Source organism: Rosa rugosa, chromosome 5, assembly GCF_958449725.1.
Source record: "Rosa rugosa chromosome 5, drRosRugo1.1, whole genome shotgun sequence".
NCBI classification, from domain to species: domain Eukaryota; kingdom Viridiplantae; phylum Streptophyta; class Magnoliopsida; order Rosales; family Rosaceae; genus Rosa; species Rosa rugosa.
The window spans coordinates 32628500-32654423 of NC_084824.1; the positions used below are offsets into that span (position 1 = coordinate 32628500).

At 39.2% G+C, this 25924-nt stretch overlaps 1 long non-coding RNA gene across 2 annotated transcripts in view; it reads right to left on the reverse strand.

Annotated features, from left to right (window-relative positions):
- Window positions 1-25924, reverse strand: part of LOC133711002 (uncharacterized) — a 66091-nt gene that overhangs the window by 34491 nt on the left and 5676 nt on the right. The window lies entirely within an intron of this gene.

Consider the following 25924-nt stretch of genomic DNA (forward strand, 5'->3'; position numbering starts at 1 on the left):
ATAGATTGTACGGTAATTAAAACGAGACTTGTCCATTACTACTTTGAGACTTTTTGAGTATGGATAATGATTTGATTGATTTCGATGTTTGTTATCTGTTTATTATATTGATATAATGTTTGTGCCAGATCAAATTTTTGCTTTTTACTAAGCGGGGTGTAATTTAAGAGTCTACAAGATTTTTTTGTATTTTGAAAGTCTATGGGTATTCAATTGAGATTTTAACAATCCTTTCAAATCTTGATGTATTCAATTAAGATTTAAAATTATCCATTCAAATTTGCAGATATTCAAAATTAAACGGATTTTTAAGAATTTCATTAAATGTTGGATTTTGGAGGATTTTATAGTACTTTTTATACATATCAAAACTCAAAAACAATCCAACCACTTCCCAAGAGATTTTGATGGATTCTTTCTCACTCAAAAAATGAAGAAGCTATTCACCAAAAAAAAGAAAAAAAAGAAGAAGCAGCTCTCAATAGGTGACACTCATCCATTTTGTCTTAGACCTATCTTCCCACTATTCTCCTCTGCCTCTACCTCTGCCTCTGCTCTCATCTAATAATTTTTTTATTTTTATCACTATAGCTCTGGAAGCCTTAATCCTTTTAGCTAATTAAGCTCACTTTCAATGGTATTGTTAAGATGATACATACACACATGTTTCTTTTTTTTTGAATCAAACCGGAAGCCGGGTGTCGATATATATATATAGATATATATATATACATGTATAGATATATATATATATATACACACACACATACACACATGTTTCTTTTGTAAATTAGATATGAAATAAATTATGTCATTAGTTTACTACTTTATTTTTTGTGTAACATTTTGGTTGATTAGTTTTCTCTTATTATTCATATATATATATATAGACACACACACTTTTTTGTCACTGATATAGCATTATAGTTGGATCCATACATCCATTACTTTTAAAAAAGAAGAAAAAAAAAAAGGGCTAAATACTGTTTAGTACCCTGTGGTTTGTGCCCAACATCAATTCAGTCCCTCGATTTTCAATTTCATCAAAACCACCCCTACACTAGTATTTCTCGTTTAATAGGTCCATCAGTCATCATTCCGTCAAATCTAGCCGTTAACCTGCTGACATGGCATTTCCAACTCAGCAAAGTGGGGCCCACATGGCAAGTAAAATTCCCTAATTAACCCTGACTCTATTCAAACCCATATGACAGCCCCAAATTGGTCGGGTTGGTCTCGGACGCCCAAAACCGGGGCTAAGAAGGCCAGAACTGGGTCAGGAACAAACATGAATTCCGACAAGTTGAAGTTGAACTTCGGTTAGGAGGGGAAAGGGGTTGTCTTGTTTGAACCCATGACGCCGGCTTCAGGTCTTTTAGGGAATGGTGAGGCGGCTACAGACCTGGTGGTCTTCGTTTGTCAAGTCGCGAAGTGAGGAAGGAGAATCGAAGTGGAGAAGCTTCATGGATTTCCGGCGAGCTTTCCAGATTCCAGCTGTTTCGAGACCTTCAACTGGTGGCCGTACCTTCCTCTTGACGTCGTGGATGTCCTTGTGGTGTCGGATTGTCCCAACAATGAAGCATGAGTGAGAATCAAAGGAGAAATGGTGAAGGGGTTTCACGGTAGGTTTCCTTCCTTTTCCGGCGACCTTCAATTTCAACTCACATATCAAAATTGGTCTACTTGTCGAGCTCTACATGCTTTTGCACTTGAATTGCAGTTTGGTTGAGATTTGGAGAAATTGGGATTTTTTGCAGTTTCGGCCACCGTGTGTGGCTACTATGCACGGCGGTGATTTAGTCTATTTTGGCCATTTCTCATAGCTTTGATCACTTCTAGTAGCATAATTAACTGAAATTGAAGAAGTGGGTGAATAGAAGACAAATCACTGGAGTTAAGAGGCAAAGTTGCATAACGCTGATGCCAAGCTAGCTGAAGTCAGCCAGAAAAGTTCAGAGATAGAAAGCATCAGACTGGAACTGAAATTTTTTTTTTTTTTTTGAATAAAGAGCTGAATTTTTTAGCAAAGGTTAATTAGGGAATTTTACTTACCATTTGAGCCCCACTTTGCTGAGTTGGAAATGCCATGTTAGCAGGTTAACGACTAGATTTGACGGAATGATGACGGATGGACCTATTAAACGAGAATACTAGTGTAGGGGTGTTTTTGATGAAATTGAAAATTGAGGGACTGAATAGATGTTGGGCACAAACCACAGGGTACTAAACAATATTTAGCCCAAAAAAAATAACCTACCAAAAACATCATAAGGACTTGTAAAATATAAACAAATACCAGTAAATCAATCCATTAGAATCAATCAGAGTTCATATAGAATTTAAAAAATCTGTAGATTAAGTAAATCCATGGATTATAAAAACTCAAACAAAATCTTTTAAAATCTGAATTGAATACCCCCCCCTAATTCTTTTCTTTGATCTAGCTTAAATGAAATTGATAATTGACCATATTATTAGTGTTTTTCAACAACAAAATCAGAGTCTATAATGTTTAATAGATTGTAGATTTGACAACTAATAGTTTAATAGTTATTTGCGTTAACTTGTTTATATTGCACAAACAGCAGGCCAATAATGGAGGCAATAATGGAGTGTTCGAAGGCATATGTTTCAGGCAGATGCATGCTTCTTCAATGGTGTTGTAGGAGGCTAATTCATCCCATAATCCTTTCAATTTTGTGTAGTAAGCAGATAAAGACGTACAACTAATCTTGTGTGCGAAAGGCTATGTCTCTCTTGATCTGAAAAATTCGAGGGGCATTACTTTGAGAAAAATGTTCATGCATTGAGATCAATCCACACCTCATGTGCGGTTTCAGCATAGATGACACTGTTGGCAAGGTCAGGCTCGAGTGAGTTTAGGATCCATGATAAGATCATATCATTGCACCTCTTCCACTGTTGATATTCATTGGGTTGCGTAATTGGTGACGGCTTCTTAATTGTGCCATCAATGAATCCTGATTTGTTTTTTGTGCTTAAGGCTATGCTCATGGAGCGGCGCCATGTGCCATGTGCCATAATTATCTCCAACCAAAGGTTTTGATACCAAAACCATCCCTGGGTGATCTGAATGATGAATGAAATAGGGATTGGCGGTATCACTGCTGTCTTGAGCATCATTTCCCTTGGTATCCATCTTATCATTGTCTGAGGGCGTGCTTCCTTCTCCTATGGTGAGATAAGTGTTTGCCGGCTAGGGTTTATTTTGGTGGCTACGGTTTATCTTGGCTGCTAGTGTTGATGAGGGTTGTATGAAAAGAGCCGTGATGGCTCTGATACCATCTTAAATTTGGTATCAATGAATAGATGTGTATATTGATTGAATGAGATATTACAAATATATAGGAGAGACTGATTGCTCTCCAAGCAAGGATATTCTATTCTCCAGAATTCTATGCTAGAGAACTAAACTTGGTAAAATCAGGGACGGAACCAGGATTTTAAAGTAGGCTGGGCTAAATTCCATTTGATAAAAATTCCGAAAAATATGAATATAAATAACTTAAATTTTGTACAATCCAAAATCAACTCATAAAACAAGTAGATGTAATTACTATATATAAAAATGATAAAGTTAAATATGCAATCAAGTTTTCAATTATGTTCTAATTATGATGCGGCTCTTGGACTTCTAATAGGGTTTGAAATTTAGTAGGCTCTGTTAGACTTCTAATAGGGTTTGGATATATATTTGTCGAAAAAAAAAATAGGGTTTGGATTTTTATTAGGCTAGGCTCATAGGCTGTTTGACTTCTACACTACTCCTTAGCCTTAAGTTTTTGACTGGGCTAAGATAGATAGCCATTGGATATTAATGATAATTAAGTCTATCTCATTAAAAAAAAAAAAATGTTGCTTGGGCAATAGCCTATAGCCCAGTTACCTATACACCATCCTCCGTCCTTGGGTAAAATACTACTACTACATGATTCCTTTCCTTTTACGCCTCAATAGAAAGAGATATGTGCTATAGGTTATAGACTCTAGTGTTAGTACCAGTATGCCATATTTTATATACATACAATTGTATTTATCAAGAACGATTCTTAGGTAGGGGTGAATGAGCATATTCACCCTCTCTTGCGATTAACGCATAATAACTTTATAATTTTCTAATTCAACAATTCATGTTATATAACGTAATACAAAGATTAGCTCTGTAAAAAATCAATCAAATTGAAGACCTTTTAGTTATTCATTTTTATGAAATACATGGACGGTTCATCATAGTAGTAGTAAGTGTTGTTAGAACCATCCAATTGTTTGATTCAATTAGATAATTAAACGATTTCCGATTCGATTGATTTTTTACAGAGATGATCTTTAAAGGATAATTTAAGATATAGACCGTTGGATTATAAATTAATTAAGTAAAAATATATTAATCAACAACGGGGTTGAATATGCTCGTTCACCCTAGGGGTGAACTTAAAAATTGTTCATTTATCAAACAACAAAAAGAGGAAAGTATGTCTTGATCTAAATTCTAATACGCATATATCAGACATAATGCATGATAAAGAGTTAGAAACTATTATCGCACGAATTCTGGAAACAATGTTCTCGTTTTCTTTTAAATTCACTTTAGTGGAACCTCACTACAAGAAAAAACATGTTTAACAACATGCAATTCACGTTGTCAGTCACTTTTGACAACGTTTGGCGCATGTTGTAGATGCCAAAGTCATTCAAAGTCCACGAGTCCTTAACATCGTGCTTTGCACGTTGTCAATAAGAGGCGAAGCATGTTGTTGTAATTATTCAACAATGAGCTCTGCACGTTGTCATAAATTTTCGACAACGTTTCAAGCGCATGTTGTAAGTTTTAACAACACTCTCAGCATGTTGTCTTTAGTTTTCAACAGCATACATGGTATGTTGTCATATTACTGGATACGTTGTTATAAATTTCAGTACATATTATTGCACCCAATTTGCTGGGCTCTGCTTTCTTGTACCTCTATAAACACATTCACCATTACTTAAACACATTCACATGCCAATATTAGTACACCCTAACCATGTATGAAAAATATACATTTCATTAGGAGTGCGGAGTGCCACATTCTCTTATACATATGTTCTTTACAAAACAAGCATGACAAAGTATTGGATTCTTTGTTCATCAGCATTGACAAAACATGCATGGTACTTCCTGACCTACATAAATTCTCTAGTAAAGCAAAATGTACCTGCTACTTCAACTACTAAGGGAGCATTTTAATGGAGCTTTTGGGCCATGCAAGAGTGCTTCCTATAGCTTCACCAAGTTGTTTGGCATCCATGGTTGCTCTATACACTTCCATAGTCTGATACTTATCAAACACCACATCAACCCAAACCTTCCAATAATCTCGTCCAAGAGGCACACAATGAACTTTTGTACTTGGATTTGTTGAAGAGATCTTCCCTTCAGCCACCACTTCATCTTCTTCATAATTGTTCCAATTCAAAAGTGCACATCTTCTATTTTCAAGATCATTGCTTGGAGCATTGATTGGTCGACTTGATTGTTGTGACTACAAATTTCCTCTAAAAATTTAGAATAAAGTGGACAGCTCCCCTCATAATTTATTATTATTATTTTTTATCTGAAAGTTTTGACAGCGTTCGTCACATGTTGTAATTCTGAAAAAAATTTGACAACGTGCATGTCTGCTTGTTGATAACTTAATTGACAACTTGCAGATAACAACACGCAAAGTAGGTTGTTGATAACCAAATTAACAACATGCAAATGACGCATATAGTAATAAATGGTTTTCTACAACGCACATTCTTTGCCCGTTGTGGAATACTGTAAGTAACAAGGAACATTTACAGCATGTTGTTATTCTGATGTTGTGGTAGACTACTTTTCTTGTAGTGCCTTAATGGTTGGGTGAGTGGTAAAACAAAGAATTCCATGGGATTTCAAATAAGTATTTTGACAATCTTTCTGATGATTGTCCTGTAAAGTAACAGTCCTCAGCTTCAGATGAACACAATACATACTTGTCAATATCAACTCCACTACTTTCCCAAGAAGTCTTGTTACCATATGGGATTTCACATCATACCAAACAGATGGTAACAGCAATTTGTCCTGATGTTATTGAGATTATTGAACCTGCAAAAGAAGGATACCAGCTTACTTTAAGGCTTGATTGTCTAAACTGCCAAACGGAAAAGGTTTGATGATCCTTCACGTTGCCCCATCAATACATACAAACATTTAATCATACAGCCTGTCTTAATTAATATGGATTTTTTTTTCCTACGTAAGTCAGTATACATTGACTGCATTTCCTTGCTGTTACATTCACAATTTCGTTTTTAATAAACCAGTGATTAGTTGTTAGCCAAAAGAGCCGAATTGATGATATTTATTTTTCTGTCATACTGATAATTTTTAAATTAATTATAAGCTCCTTCCCCTTTAAAACCGGGCATTAGTACACGTACAAAGATAGAAAAGGCTTATCATTATCAGTAGAGTAAAAACTCCAAATGGTACTTAAACTATTGCGAAAGGTATTTTTTGGTATCTACGAATTTTTTTTACCCCAAATGGTACCTGAAGTATTGCGCCGCGTTACCAAATATAGGGGAGCCCTTCTAATGAGGACTAGTTGAGGACTTTTGTATTAGACCCACTTTTCGGTCACATTTCCGCAAATCAACCGTTAGATATTTAGATATTTATGTGTAGATCATTTATGCAATTTTTCAATCAAATTGAAAATCGTTAGGGCATTCATAATTGTGATTTATCAATTATGAACATGAACGGTTTATGCTTGACAGATTTGGTTTGTCCGTTGATTTGATCTAGTTCGGTACCTTAAAGATTATCAATTTGAAAGAAAATTTTCAGAGATGATCTACTCATGCATACATAAAAATCTAACGGTTGATTTGCCGTAATGTAATCGAAAAGTGGGTCTCTTAATTAATTGATTAGAAAGTCCTTAACTAGTCCTCATTATAGTGGTGGTCCTCATTAGAAGGGCTCCCCCAAATATAGTACCTACGTTAACTTTTCCGTTAAAGTCCCCTACGTGGCATGCATTCTTTTGATAAAAACTCCAAATGGTACCCGAACAATTGCAAAATGTTTTTGGTACCTAAATTTTTTTTTACCCCAAATGGTATCTCAAATATGTATTTGGATTTTTATTTTAAATTTGTGATCAATATATATTTGAGGTACCATTTGGGATAAAAAAAAATTATAGGTACCAAAAATTACATTTTGCAATAGTTTGAGTACCATTTGGAGTTTTGATTCAAAAAATACATGCCACGTAGGCAACTTTAACGGAAAAGTTAATGTAGGTACTATATTCAAACGGCGTAATACTTCAGGTACCATTTGGAGTAAAAAAAAATCATAGGTACCAAAAAATACTTTGCGCAATAATTCAAGTACCATTTGAAGTTTTTTCCCTTATCAGTAACATATATACCTCAGGGTAGGAGTCTAGTTTAGACAACAGAAAATCTGAAACAATAGAACTTCCCACTAAAAAAGGTGAAAGGAGAAACTCTTTTTTCAAGTATTTGTAAACATGCAGGTCTTACATGTTAGGAAATTTAGGTCACCTTTCGAATTCCTAAGCCCAAGACCGAAACCAAATGAACACGTACAGTAATCACAAACTATGCAAGAAAACACAAGAAGTTGTTGACGAGGTTCAGTCAAACAGTTGACTTACGTCCCTGGGTGATGATGATGGCCAATCTACTAGATAAGAAGAAGATTACAACTTGAAGAAAATTTTGGTTCTTCTCACTCTAGAATAATCTCTCTCCTCACAACCCAAAATTCTCAACAGAGAATTCCCAAATACACCCGATCTCTCAAGGCTTGCAACTCTCTAAAATCTCTGAATTGATCACAAACGGATCTATCTAAACAATGACTCAATGGCACCCTCCAAAATTAGTCTCTTTCAATACACAACGGCACCTCCCAGAATGAGTCTCTTTCAACCCACAATGCGAGAATCTTCAAACCCTCACATCTTCTCTAAAGGTGTCTCTCAATCTCCGAAAGCACATACCAAAACAATATCCCTCAATGCCTATTTATAGGCTTACAATAGGCCTCATCAACGGGCCGGGCCGGGCCGGGCCTTACTCCATTTTTAAATAGTAGCGGGCCGGGCTTTATTGTAAATTGAAGGATCCAAGCCCATCCATTTAATGCGGGCCTCGCGGGCTTTTTCGGGCCGGGCCGGGCTAAGCCTTGCGGGCTTTTTCTGAGCGGGCCTTGCGGGCTTTATTTACAAATAAATCTTTAAAGATAATATTTTTTATAAACTTATATTTATATATCATACACTCCAAAGAGAAACCTCTATCAACTTAAATAAAATGGGAAAACCGACCGTTGGATGAGATTATTATAATAAATTATGAGTGTGGTAAAAAATTTAGCCAATTTCACCATATTTTCGAATCCGATCGAATTTGTCAACCGTCGTCACTTGTATGTTTTCTTGGTTGACCGATGGCATGACGACCGCGAAACGTGCTTATTTTTTCACATCACGTCTGTAAATATTTCATCGATGGATGTGCGTGGACATAAGATAAAAATTTCAATTTTAATTACAAAGATGTTGGCCTATATTAATTTGTCTCCTAAAGTTGTATGACTTGTATATTGCATTTAAATTGTTGAGGTTCATTCTAAAGCAACCATGAAGTGGAAAATGAATTTAGAGAAATCAACCGCTCGATTGAGAGATTGTAATGTTTTATGGTGATTGTAAAAAATTCAGCTAATTTGATTCTCGTTTCGAATTCGATCAATTAGGTCAAATTTAGTTACTCTTATAAACCTATATCTATATATCATACACTCCAAAGAGCAACCCCTATCAATTCAAAGAAAATGGAAAAATGGACTGTTGGATGACATTATTACAATAAATTATGAGTGTGATAAAAAATTTAGCCAATTTCACCATATTTTCGAATCCGATCGAATTGGTCAACCGTCGTCACTTGTATGTCTTCTTAGTTGACCGATGGCATGACGACCGCGAAACGTGCTTATTTTTTCACATCACGTTTGTAAATATTCCATCGATGGATGTGAGTGGACATAAGATAAAAAAAAAAAATTAATTACAAACACATTGGCCTATATCAATTTTCCTTCTAAAGTTGTATGACTTATACATTGCATTTAAATTGTTGAGGTTCATTGACTTCATTCTAAAGCAACCATGAAGTGGAAAATGAATTCGGAGAAACCAACCGCTCGATGGAGAGATTGTAATGTTTTATGGTGGTTGTAGAAAATCCAGCCAATTTGGTTCTCGTTTCGAATTCGATCAACTAGGTCAAACTTAGTTACTCTTATAAACCTATATTTATATATCATACACTCCAAAGGGAAACCTCTATCAATTCAAAGAAAATGGGAAAACCGACCGTTGGATGAGATTATTATAATAAATTATGAGTGTGGTAAAAAATTTAGCTAATTTCACCATATTTTCGAATCCAATCGAATCGGTCAACCGTAGTCATGACATGTAGAATATTAGAATATATATGCACATATTCTATATAGAAGTATGAGAACTTCTAATTTCACCATAAACCAAAGGGAAAAATGCACAGACAGTGTCTGGACACTCCGAGGACTGTCAAAATGATACCTAAACTTTCAAATGTATCAAAGTGATACCTGGACTTCTAATTTGTTGTCAATGTAGTACCTACGGGGACTTTCCATCACGGGTCCGTCAGTTCGAGTCACGTGTGACGCTCGTGACCCCCAAAAAGAGGGCTAAATGGACTTTTTACTCACATTAGTCCCAAAACTTGATGAAAACTTCGATTCCCTCCAAACCAAGTACACTTACACACAGAAGTCGACCTAAATCATACCCGAACTCCCACTCATCCCAAACCCAAAAGTCGACAAAAGTGAATCAACCAGGCTGGAAAGGATTCGATTCCATTGGATTCCCGACAAAAAGTGATCGATGGCGAAGATGTGGAGGTTTTTCAGAGAATCTAGACCGAGACGCAAAGACAGTAAGTCTCACTTTCATCTCCTTCCTTGTGAGAACAGTGTCGGACTTGGTAAAAAACGTGTTTTACAGAGAATCTGAGTCTAGATTAGGGTAAACAAAGATTAGGGTTTTGATTAGCTTTTGATTAAGATGAAATGGTTTTTTAGGGTTTCGGGATTTGGGGGTGAATTTTTAAACTTCAAATTGGGAGTGGTCCATGTATTCTATTCCCTCTATTTGTCGTTTTGCATTGGAATCTTGAAGTTTGAATTTCCAGAACAGTTTTTTAATCTTCTAATTACATGAACTGCGAAATTATAGGCATTTATAGATGAGCTATTTCTGGGTTTTCTGCCAATATGCAAGGGTTGGGCTTTAAGTATGCATTTTCGATTCGATTAGAAGTGGATTTTTAAGCTTTCTGCTTTTTTATTTGGTTTTCAGTTCCAGAGGATTTATACACCATGGAAATACACCATGGTGGTTATTTTGACAAGATGCCTGATGGTAGGAAGAAGTACAAAGTAGCTAGGTTCAACAAGGATGGTGGGAGAATTTGGCTAGATGGTCTAGACCCAGATATGATTGCATGGACAGAGTTTGGGAACATAGCATGGGATCTAGGATACAGGGAGAAGCCTATATCATACTACTTCAAGCTGCCTAGGACACTCTGCGATGAGGGTTGGATGCCGATTAGGAATGATGCTGATGCACTTGAAATGGTGAAGCTTATTCCGCTGAAGACAAGGCAAATTAGTGTCTTCATAACTGGTGGTGGTAGGAGGAGAAAAAAGGAGGCTGAAGAGGATGATTTGAGACCTGTTGATCCAGATTGGGAGAATCCTCTTAATAGGATGACAGCAGTAGAGAAAGCAAAGGCAGAACAAGATGCCAACATTTTTGGAAGTAAGCTAAATAGGCCAAGTGTGGGGGGTTCTGGTTCTAGTAGAGTTCATGTGGTTGGTGAAGGAAGCAGGCCGATGGAAAGGGTAGATGGTGTCATCAATTTAGACTCAGATAGTGATGTGGATGGCAGGGTGGAGGAGGAGCAGGCATGTCAAAGTACCTTTAATGGTCTTAGTGACTTGGTGCCCGATTTGTTTACTAGTCAAGGAGAGGGAAGTCACATGGGGCAGGGGCAGAATTATAACAATGGGCAAGGAGGAGGGTCTGAAGGGGTATTCGGGGTATTTAGTGGATTTTACAACACATTCATTAGGAGCCCTAGGGAGAAACATGTAGTGAAGAGGCCGTGGGAGGGTAAGAAACTGAAATTTTTTGAAGGGCCAGGTGAAGAAACAGATCTATCAAAGGAGTCAAGTGTGGAAGCTGCTCAAGCATCTCAATTTGAACCAACTGAGGTTGAAGCTACAAAAGTGGTCCAAGATCAGGCAGAGCAAAGGCCAATTGAAGTTGAAGCTCACCCAACTGAACAAGCAGCCGAAGCTCACCCAACTGAACAAGCAGCTGAAGCAAGGCGTGTAGTTGAAGAACCAGCTGAAGCAAGGCCTGAACCAGTTGAAGAACCAGCTGGAGTAAGGCCTGAACCAGTTCAAGAAGCAGCTGAACCAAGGCCTGAACCAGTTCAACAAGTAGCTGAACCAAGAAGAGAAGTAGGTGGCAAACAGGGGAGCAAGAATAGGAGGTTTAGTGAGGTTGAGAAGGCCAAGAAGGTTGCTGAACCAGCTACATCCAAAAAGAAGGGCAAGAAGGTTGCTGAACCAGCTGCATCCGAAAAGAAAGGCAAGAAGGTTGCTGGAGAAGCTGCATCCAAAAAGAAGGGGAGACAAACAAAGGAGGCAAGGTATAAGACCAGAAGCAAAGGGGAGAAGGTCTATGAGTTTGAAGAGGACAGTGACTTAAGTTCAGGAGGTTCTGATTTTTACATTGACTCAGACTACGATCCTGTTGATTCTGAAGATGATGTCCAGTTTGAAGAAAATGTGTCCAATCCGAGAGTTGTGGAAGAGTTTGAAGAAATGGGCTTCGGAGGGGAATGCAGTGATGATGGTGGAGGGACAGATGAGCTTGAGAGTTTGAATGGTTCTGGAAGTGAAGAAGATGAAGAAGGTAATCCACTTCCCTTCCCCACTTGGAAAGGAATTAAGTTGAAGTCTTGGAATAGAAGGGTAGATTTGAAGAACCCAAAGTTTGTGGTTGGCCATGTTTTTACAAACTCTGAGGTACTTAAGGAAGCAGTTAGAGAGTGTGGGTTGGTGACCAGAAGAGGATTGTGGTTTCAAAAGAATAGCAGAAACAAGATTGAGGTTAAATGTCAGTTGGGCTGCCCATTTTGGTTGTATGCTAGCAATATTGCAGAACTTGGTCCAAGCACTCTTGTCATCAAGACATTGAAACTTGAGCATAAGTGTGCAAGTCTTACAGAGAGTCATCATCTAACATACCACAGAATAGCGAAGGAAGTACAAGAAGACTTGTTGGTGGATGAGGAGTGGTCCAGGAAGGGGATGCAGAACCATATCCAAAAGAAATTCAATGTTGATGTAAGCATGCAAAAAATTGCAAGAGGGAGAGCAAAGGCCAAAAGGATGAATGATGGGCATTACATACAGCAGTACAATATGTTGGCAAGTTACAAGAAGGAGTTGCTGAGGAGCAACCCAGGGTCTACAGTTCAGATCAAGACAGAGATGGTAGGTGAGGTGAGGAGGTTTCATAGGCTCTATATCTGCCTGGTAGCTTGCAAGAAAGGGTGGATTGAGGGTTGTAGACCTTTGATTGGATTAGATGGCTGCCATATTAAAGGTCAGCACCCTGGTCAACTACTTAGTGCTGTTGGTGTTGATGGGAACAATGGTATGTTCCCCATTGCTTGGGCAATTACTGAAGTTGAAAACAGAGACACTTGGAGATGGTTTTTGGAGTACTTGGCTTGGGATCTGAAGATGGAAAGGCCTTCATCTTACACATTTATCACAGACAAGCAAAAAGGTTTGGGGATGGCCATAGCTGAATTATTTCCTGGGGCAGAACATAGACACTGTGTCCGACACCTATACAACAACTTTAAGGCCAAGCATCCGGGTGAAGGGCTGAAGCAACTAGTGTGGGATGCAGCTAGATCAAGCACCAGGGTTTGGTTCAATAAACACATGGATGAGATGAAGGGATTGGATGATGTGGCATGGACTTGGTTTCAGGACAAGTCTCCAGAACAATGGAGTAGGGCTTATTTTAGGGATGATTCAAGGTGTGACCTTTTGTTGAACAATCTTTGTGAGTCATTCAATGCAGCAATCCTGCCAGCTAGGGACAAGCCTATTATAACAATGTTGGAGAAGATAAGGATGGATATGATGGTAAGGATGGCAAACAGAAGAGTGGCAGCTCAAAGATGGACTGATATGGTTGGTCCAAGGATTAGGAAGATATTAGAGAAGGTGGCAGAAAGGAGCAGCTGTTATAGAGCTTACCACTCTGGTGAATTTGAGTTCCAAATAACTGGAGGGGGAGAAAAGGGCAGCAAGCATGCAGTGGACCTAAGGCTTCACATTTGCACATGTAGGAGGTGGCAGATAAGTGGAATACCTTATGTCCATGCCATTTGTGCCATCAGAAGCAAAAAGGCAGACCCTGCTCTTTTTTGTGATGATTACTTGATGCCAAGTACTTATATGGAATCCTATAATCCCATTATTCATCCTATTGCTGGTGAGGATGATTGGGACCAAGTGGACTACCCTATAGCACCTCCCCCATATAAGAAGTAAGCCGGCAGACCAAAAATGAAGAGAACCAAGGAGCCCGATGAGAAGAAGCAGCCTTCACCAGCCCCAATTGATAAATCAAAGATGCCAAGAACCTACACAAAGATGACATACCAAGTCTGCTTCAAACAAGACCATAACAGGTTGGGTTGCCCAATCACAAAGGCCAAAAAAGCAGTAGCTGCACAACAAGGAGTAAGTCACTACAGTACTTGGTTTGTTTTTGGTCTTAAGTGTGCAAAGAGTGTTTCAGAAAGTTAACATTAACTTATTGTTTTTCATTTCAGAAGGGAGTTCTATTGCACCCCAGCAAACTAAAAAGAGACAAAGGCAGCAGGTTGGTTGATTTTTCCATTGTAATATGCAAGCCTATGTTTTTGATTTGATTTGATCTGTGCATTTTTAGTTTTTGGTAAAAGTTAAGGGATGGTTAATGCTTTGAGTTTGTGATATGTATGAGTTGATTTGTTCGGTGGCTTGTTCTGGTTATGTTGTTTATGGTTGCATAAGTGTCTTAATTGGTTATGGTTATGGTTATGTATTGTTGGATATGTAGGCACCAAAAGTTCAAGGTTCAAATGGCAATGGCACCTTGAAGGAACAAATCATCAAGTCTAGGAAGGCTTGGAAGAAGATGAAGACCATGGAGGGAAACCAAGCTGCCAATACAAGGGCTTCTAGTTCACAAACCATCCATGAACCTCCAACTCAAACCAGCCAAAACCCTGCAGCAAGAAAGGCGCAGCAGAAAAGCCAACCTGAATCAGAATATGCAGCACTTTGAGGCAAGTTGTGAAGATGCCCCCAAGTTTTTGTTACATGTTTGTAGGCCTATGATGTATTGAACATTGGCATTGTTTTGGAATGATTGTAGGCCTTATGAGAAAGGGTTGTTAAATTGCTCTCTTTTCTGGAAATTTTGGATTGTTTGTTGAACAAAGTATGTTGGTTTATGGAGCAATGTCTATTATGGTTATTGGCCCTTCTTGTTTTAATTTTCTTTTTTAATTGGATGGAGTTATAAACCCAGATTTGCAGGACTTCATATGGTACTATTTTGGTTGGTTGAGCATATGTGAAACATGTGATGGTCAACTAGGTCAGCATATTTTGGAGGGAAGCAATGTAGATTAGTCAGAACTGGAGGGAATAAATCAAGGGAAAAATGGTCAACAAAGTGTTTTCGCGGGAAAAACATGTTGATCTGGTCTTATAAAGAAATTGGAGGGCACATAAGTCATTTAGCCCTCTTTTTGGGGGTCACGAGCGTCACACTTGACTCGAACTGACGAACCCGTGACGGAAAGTCCCCGTAGGTACTACATTGACAACAAATTAGAAGTCCAGGTATCACTTTGATACATTTGAAAGTTCAGGTATCATTTTGACAGTCCTCGGAGTGTCCAGACACTGTCTGTGCATTTTTCCCTAAACCAAATTACAACAAATTCACACTCACACAAAGACACACACACACACATATATATATATATACACACACACACACACACACATATATAAACATGTCTAAAAGTCCTGGATCTTCAATAATGATGATGTGGCATACTGAAGATTTCCAAATATATGTGTTGGGCCTTCTAGATGGGGCTTTCCGGTGCATATTGTAAAAGATGTTGTAGATTCCCGTCCAAGCTGGACTTTGTTCACTTAAATTGCCATAACTCCTTCTAGAAAAGTCGGAATCGCAAACTGTAAAATTCTAGAAACTAGACACATGGGGCTTTCCGTGCATATAGGGTACATCTTCTAATTCCATTCGAGCAGTTCCCAGTAATTCAGCGAAGTTAGGTTCTAGACATGAACTTGTAAAAGATGTTGCAGATTCCCGTCCAAGCTGAACTGCCTTCACTTAAATTGCCATAACTCCTTCTAGAAAAGTTGGAATCGCAAACCGTAAAATTCCTCAGAAACTAGACACATGGGGCTTTCTGTGAATATAGGGTACAGCTCCTAATTCCATCCGAGCAGTTCCCAGTAATTCAGCGAAGTTAGGTTCTAGACATGAACTTGTAAAAGATGTTGCAGATTCCAGTCCATGCTGAACTGCCTTCACTTAAATTGCCATAAATCCTTCTAGAAAAGTTGGAATCGCAAACCGTAAAATTCCTCAGAAACTAGACACATGGGGATTTCCTTGCATATAGCGTACAACTCCTAATTCCATCCGAGCAGTTCCCAGTAATTCAGTGAAGTTAGGTGTTCTGCACAACAGTTTCTGTGTTAGTTAGCTTCGCTTAGCTTCTTTTCTTCTTTCTTTGAAACACACCTACAAAGACACTAAACTAACGTAAATGAACCATAAATAAGGAGAACTAAACATATATACCAAGAGAAAGAGGCATAGAAATATAAGAATTAAGAAAATATGAGCACATCAACATACATATACACATATATATATATATATATATATATATAATAGTTTACGGGCTTTTACGGGCCGGGTCTAGCGGGCTTTTACGAGCCGGGTCTAGCGGGCTTTTGGCGGGCCGGGCCGGACTTTTGCGGGCCGGGCCGGGCTTTTGGCCCTCCGGGTCGGCGGGCCTCCATCGGCCCACTTGATCCGCGGGCTTTTTGATGAGGCCTAGCTTACAATTAGTTCGACTCCCAATAGAATTTTCAATCCTAAACCTTTACTTCTAAGGAAAATATCCAAGAGTCCTACAAAGTAAAGAATCCAAAACCAAGAAGGAATTAGTTTTGAGTCGCAACCCTAACAATTTCCACCTCGGCTCAAAATCTTCAAACTTCCACTAAATGCAAACTTCCTTAAATCTTCTCTACGAACCACGATCACAACACCTCAATGCACCTCTTGCGCTCAATAAGAAAACGATTAGCCAAGTTTTTGAATTACTTAAACTTGACCCTTGTATCACAACCCTTTCCCCCAAACATACACCGCGGAGCCGCTTACTTGCAATCTAAGGCTTCACCAAAGTTGCCAAACCTAATAGGAGCGATCTTCAACGGTTTGCACAACTCAACTCGAGAAACATATATCCCCCTAAAACAATTCTCCCACCATAAACTCCATGGAAATCTTCTCTAGACGCATCATTCTTAGAACACCAAGTTTGCTTCTCAGTTCCCTCACTATATCTACTCTCCAAATTAGGTGACACCTTAATTGAGGAATATGCATGAGCTAGCATATCTCCACCACAAACTTGAGTTATGATCCTTATGGGTCTACCTCCCTTTAAGGACTGCTGCAATTTTTGTTGCTCTTTAAACTTTACCATCTCATAAGCAAATTTCGTTCCTCTACATTAACTATTGCTCATCTCCCTAGAATGCCGATAGAACCAAGATTTCCAATCTTTCCACCTTGAACAGAACTCTCAATGGAACTAACTGTTCCACCTCGAACAAAGCTCCTTTCTCAACGACAGAGACCATTCACCTACCTAACTTTCATCAGAATGAGTGCTTCCTTTAAAAATTCAAAACTTCAAAAGTTCCACCTTAACCCACAATGTTGTGGTCTTCAGAATCCAAAGTTCTGAGAAATATCAGATTTCTCTTGAAATTAGAAACACGGCAAACATTCACTAAAGTCCTCCAATTCATCATGCACTTTAATCTTGATTGTTCTAACACCAGTGACTTTGTAGGTTTATGTGCACTAACCTAGCTACTTCACTAAACCTTCCTTCATAGGCCCAAATGAAGAAAACCAATCGGTTTGTTTGGAACAACCTGTATCTCAAATCCACTCAGCTTGTGGCTTCTCTAAACATGATGTGACCAAGACTGCATCTCCATAATTTTCTCCAAAATCTTCACTCGCCATGCTCGTAATAGTTCCTCTCTTTCCCTTAGCCTTCAACTTTCCTCTATTTCACTCTTAAACCAAGAACTCTAATACCACTTGTTAGGAAATTCGGGTCACCTTCCGAATTCTCTAGCCCAAGACTGTAACCAAATGAAGACAGTAATCACAAACGTACTATGCAAGCAAACACAAGAAGTTGTTGACGAGGTTCAGTCAAACAGTTGACCTACGTCCCGGGTGATGATGATGGCCGATCCACTAGATAAGAAGAAGATTACAACTTGATCGAAGAATATTTTGGTTTTTCCCACTCTAGAATAATCTCTCTCCTCACAACCCAAAATTCTCAACAGAGAATTCCCAAATACACCCGATCTCTCAAAGCTTGCAACTCTCTAAAATCTCTGAGTTGATCCACACACAGATCTCTCTAAAAAAATGTCTCAGCGGCACCCTCCAAAATGAGTATCTTTCAACTCATAACGCGAGAATCTTCAAACTCTCACATCTTTTCTAAAGGGTGTCTCTCAATCTCCAAGAGCACACACCAAAACAGTATCCCTAGTCTATTTATAGGCTCACAATTAGTCTGACTCCCAATAGGATATTCAATCATAAATCTTTACTTCTAAGGAAAATCTCCGAGAGTCCTGGATACATTAGAATGAGTTTCTCAAAGCCTTACGAAGTAAAAAATCCAAAACCAACAAGAAATTAGTTTTGAGCTGCAACCCTAACATTACATGCATACATGAAGCAAGAGATGCTGAAACGAGTTAATGAACAATATGGTGGACTGGAAAATAAGGATTTGACACAGAGGAATCAAAATAAAACTGCAAAAGATTCTCAACCTTAGGTTTTCAATCTATCAAATTGACAAGAAAGAACTAAACACAGATTTGTTGATCTTAGGTAGTCGCTTCGTAGAACTCCATATGGTATAGATGAGAATCTTTTCTTTCTGCATAGATTGTTTAGGGAAGCCAAATTGAGTGCGTAGGTGAGTTATTCCAGTTTCACATTGATGATTTATTGTGTGAGAGCTTTAAATTAATTGGAGGCGGGAAGAGGGGCATTATATTTAGCAGTGTTCTAAATAGGGCATAGACTTCTGTTTTTTTTTTGGTCGGATACATGGGTAAGACTGAACTACGGCTCCTTGATTACATAAGCAGCACAATGTAATATAAACTGCTAGCCTCTGTTGATCAATGAAAGATGAAGATACATAACGTACATATAATGTCGATTTGCATCTAGGTAGAAAAGAGATCCTCTACAATGCAAGAGTGACTCGGGGAGTCGGGGGATTAAATCCAATAAATTTCATATATTATTCTTAGAAATGAATTCCATATATTATATCACATGCATTTACGTACCTTGTGCATATTGCGTCTATTTCTTTCCATAAAAATAATACCGCACATGCTAAAAAACATAACATTAATTTGAGCTATACTTCAACAGTTTGCCTTCCGCCTCTACCAGGAAGGGACTGTTCTTAATCATTGAAAAGGGCTTAAAACATGGCTGGTCTTAAATTTTAGGAGGTCTGGTGCAAAAATTTAAATGAGACATTTTTATTAATGACTTACTGTGACAATAGTTAAGAAAAAATGGTATAATACAACAAAATTTACCAAGCGAATCATAAAATATTTTAATTGTTCAAGTAAATCCAGAATATTTGTCTGGCTCAAACTCTAGGTTACTTGTGCAAGTTGTAATAGGGTTTATGTTAGAGATATTCTCGGAGATATTCGTAGATATCCAATCATTGTACGATTATGTTTCCATGTACAACTCTACTTCTATGTTTGTAATCCTCTATATAAAGAGGCCCCTATTATCAACGAAAGCATAGCAAATTCTCTCCCAAATATTGTTTTCCCTAAAACACGTTATTAGCACGAAGCCATAACCCTGAAACCCTAAAATCGTAGCCTCCAAACCCTGACAACCATCGACCCCCACCTTGAATCTCTCGATCCCAGGAACTCAGACCGGCGGCGGAACCAGCCGGAAAAGTATCGAACCGACCCTCCAAGAAGAAAAAAAAGATCCCTGCCCGGTTTACAAGCTTCCAGACCACCTTTCACAGTCAAACTTGGCCAACATTGCCGCCCTAACCCCAGGCTCTAGGAACCGGAACCACCACCCCAGGAACCGGCCATAAAGTGACCGGACCAGCAGCAACTCCGAGAGCGAAAAAAGAAAAGAAAAAAAAAAGGGAAGCAGCCTGTCAGCCCACTCCTCAAATCCGTCCCACTGACGTGACAGGCCTTCTACTCTCGGCCCACTCCTAAGACGCGGCCCACGTCCAAATAAAAAAAAAACACACGCGGGCCAGAAGAAGAAGTCACAGACTACTCCTTAGTGGGCCTGGGCCGAAGCAAGAAAAGAAAAAGAAAAGGGAAAATAGGCCTGGGCCGAAGCAAAAGAAAAAAAAAAGAGGGGAGAAGGGCAGCTCACCATCCAAACAATTCTGGCCAACCACCACCAAGCTCCGGCCACCTCCGGCAATGATTTCCGGCCACCTCCGGCGACCAAATTCTAGCGACTTTTTCCGGCGATTTTTCGACATTTTTTTTCGAGGTATGCTTTACTAAAAGTTCCCGTTTTTGAAGTTTTTATTCTTTTTCTTGGGGACTTGCAACCTCCCTTTCTTTTATCCCCCTTTCTTCTTCATAGGGGAGACCAAAAGCCGAACTGTGGGGGTTCATGCTCACTCCAAGCTTGGAGCTTGTAGAGTCCTCCAAACATAGAGTTTGTTGATAAGTTATGATCAGCCACAAATACATCATTGTTTCGATCTAATCCAATACCTCTTGGAATCGAATTTCTTGGAAGCGAATACGCTAAAAAATTCCTAGTTTCTTGGAAGCGACTACGCTCAGAAATTCCTAATTTCTTGGGAGTGACTACGGTCAGAAATTTTATTGCTTTCGTGGTAGTCTTTTTCGCTCCGAAACTAACCCTTTTTCTTGTTCTCTTTCAGGATGAGTAACCTGAACAAACTGGACTTCGCTCCATTAGGAACAACTAGCTCTGGATATCACAAGTGGGTTCGTGATGTCCTCCAGCATCTCAACGCCAATGGAATCTTGGATACGATTCTCGAGCCTAGCCAGGACATGCTAACTGTTGAGCAAGCTCAAGCCTTGGAGGCAAATAAGGCGAAAGCCATCATTCTAATAGCTCGTCATATGGACGATTCGCTTCAGTACGAGTATATGAATGAAGAAGACCCCAGAAGGCTGTGGGTCTCACTCGAAGAAAGATTTAGCAACGTCCGTGACTCCCTGCTTCCTGAACTAGAGCATAGCCTCCGCTTCTGTGATTTCAAGTCAGTTATTGACTACAACTCGAAAGCACTTCGCATTAAATCCTTAATGAAATTCTGTGGAAAAGATATCACAGATGCGATGTTGATTGAGAGGACTCTCTCTACCTTCCCCGTCTCTGCTTTGATGGTTGCTAAGAACTATCGAATCGATGTTACTGCAGGACGGATCACAGGGTTTCATGATCTCATTAGAGCTATGAATGTCGCTGAAAAGCATGACAACATCCTTGTGAAGAACTATAATTAGAGACACGTGGGAACAGAGCATATTCTAGAGTACAATTATAGTCGCGCCCCTAATGGAGGGCGCCAAGAGCGAAACCCTAAATTTAGGGACAATTTTGGACGTTTTGGTCCATATTCTAGCTCTAATGAGGAAGGTAACCGTCAAAAAAGGTGGACACAGAACCGAAGAGGTCAACGTGGAAAGAAAGAGAGTGGCAACGCCTCCGGCCATGTTGGTGGCGCCACCAAAACTAAGAGCCACCCTAATGATGCTTTCAAAGTGCCTCAATCAATGGAGTCTGAGCATAGAGATGAATGTTCCCGATGTGTGGAGTATCCGGTCATTGGGCACACATTTGTAGAGCTCGTGAAGATATTGCCACCTCCTACAAAGCATATTGTGAAGCAAGAGAAGCTCACTATGTGAAATAAGAAGATCAAGAAGATGATCTAGAATGAAGGGTTGAAGACTTCAAATCTAGCTGGGATCAATAGATCGCCAATTCTGTTTAAGTCTTTATTTTTCCAAGAGATGTAATAGAGAATTGTCATATACTTTGTAGTAAATGCCATTGGTTTAGTACTTGGATTAGATTCTCTTAATGGTTAAGAAACAATGATGTACTCCGTTGTACTCCATTTTGATTCTGAGCATATTACTTTGTGACTATGATGGCTGAGCTATCAGAATTAGTTCAAGGATATGGAATGGCCCAAATTCCACTTGCCCAATGGCAGCTTGATTACCATCACAGAAACTCTCTACTCTCCTAGGGAGAATTGAACCCTATTGAGCTATTCGAGCCAACGGATTCCATGCGAAAACGCATGTAGAGAACGGAAATGAGTTCTTTTGCAATACCTCTAATGATTGCGAACAAAGGCGCATTGTAATACCCCGAAAATTCGTTATTAATTCCTAAATGCTTCTGGAATTATTAAAGTGTTCGTTGATACGATTTCGTGGTTCGAGGGTGGAGCGGAAATGTCACGACCCGAATTTTGAATAAAGAAAATTCAAATCCGAAATGCGAGAACAAACGCAAGAAAACACATATAGAAAATTTTTCATTTAAACTAAGCAACAAACAAACTAAACACACAATGTCAATACCGACTCGTTCTTTAGAGTCACATATTACACTACAGATAGTTTACAAATCAAACTGAATGACAATTCAATAAGTAAACACACCCCCCACAACTCACTACCCAGTGAAAGACTTAAAACTAAGAGCACCCTTCCACGTCCACGCCATCGAACGTACACCTCAGCTTTGATAATCATCACTCGATAATCAAACCTGCACAAAAACCCCTACACCATAGAATAGTGCACCGGGAATGAACAAAACAAACCCGGTAAGCTTTTCAGCCCGTATGAGTAAACTCAATTAAATTGACTCACGTCACTCATGCTTATAATTTCTCAGCTCGTGAGATAATTAAAGCAACAACATTTAATTCCACAAAATACATGCTTTCACCATCTTAGCTTAACAAAAACAATATGCAATTATCACAACAAAACGTCAAGTTCAAATTAATGAATAACATGCTCAACAATTTCAACCCAACTAAAAACCCACATGCTCTGTCTCTCAATTCATTTTACGTCCCCACAATCTATTAGATCACTATTCCTTTGCCTCAACGGCACAACCAGGAAATCATACTCATTTCCCTCAACATAACGCGGTTGCCAAAATCATGCCATCCCAACTCATTTATCAATCACTACAGATCACAACCCACAACTGTACCCACAATAAGAATTTAGCAAAATCAATAATCCCTGCATAGAAACTTAGTTCAAGAGATCACATGAAAACAAACAAAAGAAATCATATAAATCCCTGCATAGAGTTTAGTTCAGGAATTTACATTAAAACAAACAATACATAAAGCAGTAATCCCTGCATATAACTTAGTTCAGGAGATTACAATAAAGCAAACAATACAAAAGGCAGTAATCCCTGCATATAACTTAGTTCAGGAGATTACAATAAAGCAAACAATACAAAAGGTAGTAATCCCTGCATATAACTTAGTTCAGGAGATTACATTAAAACAAACAATTCAAAAGACAGTAATCCCTGCATATAACTTAGTTCAGGAGATTACATAAAATTCAACAATTAGAAGGAAAAGGAAAATAAATGAAGAAGTCAAACAACTCACACTAAAGTCAATAATCACCCATCAACTCCAAACTAAAGTCGATAGTCAATGTTCACCCATCGACTTTGGCTAAAGTAGATGATCACCCATCAACTCCAAATAAACACCAGATCCGAAGATCAGAAAACGGTCACCCACAGTGACTCCAGATCCGAAGATCAGCAAACATTTACAAAGAATCCCACATGACTCAAAATGTTACCCCAACTCAATTACTCTTTCAACACGACAAATCAACAAGCCCCTGATATAACGAATTTTCCACAAAGAGTAAACGCACAAAACCACATTCTGAATAATTCACAGTTCATACGCACATCACAATGTCACACCATCCATATATATATATTCCACATAAATATATATATATATACGTAATCATTCACGCAGGAATGACCACTAATACCAACTATAGTTTTATAAATTATACTTCTGGAAAATCATTTTATATCAAAACATTGTTTTAACTTACCCATGAACTGTTGTCGATCAAGTTCATATATTTTAAAACAAATAATTTATTTTGATAAATATGATTTTGCATGCTAACAATTAAATCTACTAAATTAAACATAACTAATTTATCAACCGAAACACCGTGAGATTTACTCACCTCTAAATCCCGCTGCGTCTTCTCTTACAGCCGAGATAAAGTACAGAACACACTCCATCAATCACCTAAGTAAAATGCATCACAACTTAGTATACGGATCGAAAACGATTAAAGTTCAAACCCCCGTTGAACTAAAATCCCCAAAAGTAATGCCAATCGAGGCGAAACTTCATCCGAGGCCTCCGGAATACTTATACGATCAATATAACAAAACTACAAGTCAATTGGACGGCCGAATCCTCACTGATCGAAAACCGATAGAACTGAAAACCCTAAAACTTGGAAAATTCATAACATGCTCATACGATTTCCAAAAATTACAAACTATATATCGAAATGCTCGTATCGACGAGTAGATCGCACTCAAAAGCAGAAACTGCCCCAGAGGTGGCCGGAAGCCGCCGGAACCCACCACCACAGTGGCAACACCGCCACCAAACCAAAGTCAAAATTTGACAAAACTTCCAACATCAAAGTTCTTCATCTCAACTCCAATTGAAACATTCATAACTAGCACAAAGTCAGAATCAAAGCCATTTGGCCGGAATTTATCTCGCAAGTTCAGAAATTCGAAGAACCCTAGATTCCCAATCTTCCAAATTCGAGCTCCACAGGTTGAATCGTTGCAAGCTGCTTGGAGGGAAGCATCTACGTCCTCTGGGCTTCAAAATCCCCCAAGAATCACCGCCTGAGGTGGCCGGAAACGCCATCTCCGATCTGGGCGATTTGAGGCGATTTGCAGCTCCACCGTGCAACTTCTCGGCCTTGTAGCGTCGTCTACGGTGCTTCCCACGACGAATCACCACCACAGACGTGTAGAACAGGATTCCCTTTGGAATCGAAGCAAAAGGTGGCCGGAGGAGGAAGAAATCGGCCGGCGAAGGTGACGGCTGCGCTGGAGCTCGGGACCGAAGAGAGAGAAAAAGTTTCCAATTTCGGAAACTTCTGATTTTTCTGATTTTTTTCCTATTTAACCAAAATGGAAACTTTTTCCCACGGCCAAAACTTCTTCATACGAACTCCAATTTCCGCGTTCCACATGTCCACGAATTCGTATCGACGCGCTCTACAACTTTCGTGAAGGAAGTTCTCACAGAATCTAAACATATAAAAAGTCAAACTTCGTAACCCCCTAAAACGTGCACTTCGAATTTCCGGGGTCTTACAAGAAATTAGTTCGAACAATTATTCACTAGGAAAGCTTCGATGCAAGGGTTGACTTTTTATGTGTTAGGATTCTGTGAAAACTTCCTTCACAAAAGTCGTAGAGCGCGTCGATACGAGTTCGTCGATATGCGGAACGCGAGAATCTGAGTTCGTATGAAGAAGTTATGTCCATCGGAAAAAGTTTCCATTTTGGGATATATAGGAAAAATCCGAACAAAATATCAGAAAATCAGAGTTTCCAAAAAGGGAAACTTTTTCTCTCTCGTCGGTCCCAACCCCGGTTTCGCCCAGCCGACTTTCGGCTGCGATTTCTCCCTCCTCCTGCCACCGTTGGGCACGTCGCTTGTCCTATTCTCTTCGCCTCACTCCCATCTACAACTCTGTGAAGTTTCACGACGTGGGTCAGCCCGTGCACGGCGTAGCAACGCCTAGAAGTGGTGGCAGCGCTGCAACATTTCGCCATCTTGGAACTCACGTTTCCGGCCACCTCAGGCGGTGATTCTTGGGGGTTTTTGGAGCCCAGAGGACGTAGAAGCTTCCTCCCAAGGTGGCTTGCAACGATTCAACTTGTGGTGATCGAATTTTGAAGATTGGGATTCTAGGGTTCATCGATTTTCTGATCTTTCGAGGTAAATTCCGGCCAAATGGCTTTGATTCAAATTTTGTGCTAGTTATGAATGTTGATGTGCATGTTGAGAGGAAGAGTTTGGCATAGGTCTCGCCACCTAATTTGGAGATCGGCGGCGGCTCTACCACTTTTTGTGGCTGCGTTTTCCAGCGGCTTCCGGCCACCTCTGGGGCAGTTTCTGTCCCTCA